Consider the following 2,500-nt stretch of genomic DNA (forward strand, 5'->3'; position numbering starts at 1 on the left):
AGAGGGAAACAGGTTAGACAGAGAGAGAGACAGACAGACAGACAGACAGACAGGCAGGAAAGAGAGAAGTAAAAGAGAGAGACAGACAGAGTAAAGTCATTACTTTACTATAATGAGTTTATTAAAGTGCTCATATTATGCTAATTTTCAGGTTCATGAGTGTATTTTGATTGTATAAGCAGAGTATGAGGGCCCTGACAGTACGTAGGTAAGGACTACTAGCCAGTCAGAAGCAGAGTATGAGGGAGTGCCATAACAATACATAGGTAAGGACTACTAGCCAGTCAGAAGCAGAGTATGAGGGCGTGCCCTGACAGTAGCTAAGTAAGGACTACTAGCCAGTCAGAAGCAGAGTATGAGGGAGTGCCATAACAATACATAGGTAAGGACTACTAGCCAGTCAGAAGCAGAGTATGAGGGCGTGCCCTGACATTAGCTAGGTAAGGACTACTAGCCAGTCAGAAGCAGAGTATGAGGGCCCTGACAGTACCTAGGTAAGGACTATTAGCCAGTCAGAAGCAGAGTATGAGGGCGTGCCCTGACAGTACCTAGGTAAGGACTATTAGCCAGTCAGAAGCAGAGTATGAGGGCGTGCCCTAACAGTAGCTAGGAAAGGACTACTAGCCAGTCAGAAGCAGAGTATGAGAGAGTGCCCTAACAGTAGCTAGGTAAGGATTACTAGCCAGTCAAAAGAAGAGTATGAGGGCGTGCCCTAACAGTAGCTAGGTAAGGACTACTAGCCAGTCAGAAGCAGAGTATGAGGGCGGGCCCTAACAGTAGCTAGGTAAGGACTACTAGCCAGTCAGAAGCAGAGTATGAGGGCGTGCCCTAACAGTAGCTAGGTAAGGACTACTAGCCATTCAGAAGCAGAGAATGAGGGCGTGCCCTAACAGTACCTAGGTAAGGACTACTAGCCAGTCAGAAGCAGAGAATGAGGAAGTGCCCTGACAGTAGCTAGGTAAGAACTACCAGCCAGCCATTTAATATCTGCCAACCCTTGCTCTGCAGTGTCTATCACACAGTGGTGGTCAGTGCTCTGTTTATTGCTGTGGTCTGTTGGGGACACGGCGTCCACACAGCAGATAGAAACAAACTGGACAAGCTCATCAATAAGGCCGGCTCGGTGGTTGGGGGTGAACTAGAGACAGTCCAGCAGGTGGCAGGGGCCAGAACATTAAATAAATCAGGATCAATACAGGGCAAGGCACTGTCAGGGCATGCCCAGACAGTGCCTAGGTAAGGACTACTAGCCAGTCAGAAGCAGAGTATGAGAGAGTGCCCTAACAGTAGCTAGGTAAGGACTACTAGCCAGTCAGAAGCAGAGTATGAGGGCGTGCCCTAATAGTAGCTAGGTAAGGACTACTAGCCAGTCAGAAGCAGAGTATGAGGGAGTGCCATAACAATACATAGGTAAGGACTACTAGCCAGTCAGAAGCAGAGTATGAGGGCGTGCCCTAACAGTAGCTAGGTAAGGACTACTAGCCAGTCAGAAGCAGAGTATGAGGAAGTGCCCTGACATTACCAAGGTAAGAACTACTAGCCAGTCAGAAGCAGAGTATGAGGAAGTGCCCTGACATTACCAAGGTAAGAACTACTAGCCAGTCAGAAGCATAGTATGAGGGCGTGCCCTAACAGTAGCTAGGTAAGGATTACTAGCCAATCAGAAGCAGAGTATGAGGGCGTGCCCTGACAGTAGCTAGGTAAGGACTACTAGCCAATCAGAAGCAGAGAATGAGGAAGTGCCCTGACAGTACCTAGGTAAGAACTACCAGCCAGCCATTTAATATCTGCCAACCCTTGCTCTGCAGTGTCTATCACACAGTGGTGGTCAGTGCTCTGTTTATTGCTGTGGTCTGTTGGGGACACGGCGTCCACACAGCAGATAGAAACAGACTGGACAAGCTCATCAATAAGGCCGCCTCGGTGGTTGGGGGTGAACTAGAGACAGTCCAGCAGGTGGCAGGGGCCAGAACATTAAATAAATCAGGATCAATACAGGGCAAGGCACTGTCAGGGCATGCCCAGACAGTGCCTAGGTAAGGACTACTAGCCAGTCAGAACAGAGTATGAGGGTGTGCCCTTACAGTAGCTAAGTAAGGACTACTAGCCAATAAGAAGGAGGGTATGAGGGCGTACTCTGACAGTACCTAGGTAAGGACTGCTAGCCAGTCAGAACAGAGTATGAGGGTGTGCCCTTACAGTACCTAAGTAAGGACTACTAGCCAGTCAGAAGCAGGGTATGAGGGCGTACTCTGACAGTACCTAGGTAAGGTCTGCTAGCCAGTCAGAAGCAGAGTATGAGGGAATGCCCTGACAGTAGCTAAGTAAGGACTACTAGCCAATCAGAAGCAGAGTATGAGGGCGAGCCCTGACAGTAGCTAAGTAAGGACTACTAGCCAATCAGAAGCAGAGTATGAGGGCGTGCCCTGACAGTAGCTAGGTAAGGACTACTAGCCAGCCAGAAGCAGATTATGAGGGAAAGCCCTGACAGTAGCTAAGT

General features: G+C 49.0%; 1 protein-coding gene across 1 annotated transcript in view; it reads right to left on the reverse strand.

Annotated features, from left to right (window-relative positions):
- Positions 1-2,500, reverse strand: part of LOC144513473 (calcium/calmodulin-dependent protein kinase type II subunit alpha) — a 49,692-nt gene that overhangs the window by 1,744 nt on the left and 45,448 nt on the right. The gene's annotated exons all lie outside the window — the stretch shown is intronic.

This window comes from Sander vitreus, unplaced genomic scaffold, assembly GCF_031162955.1.
Source record: "Sander vitreus isolate 19-12246 unplaced genomic scaffold, sanVit1 ctg259_0, whole genome shotgun sequence".
NCBI classification, from domain to species: Eukaryota; Metazoa; Chordata; class Actinopteri; order Perciformes; family Percidae; genus Sander; species Sander vitreus.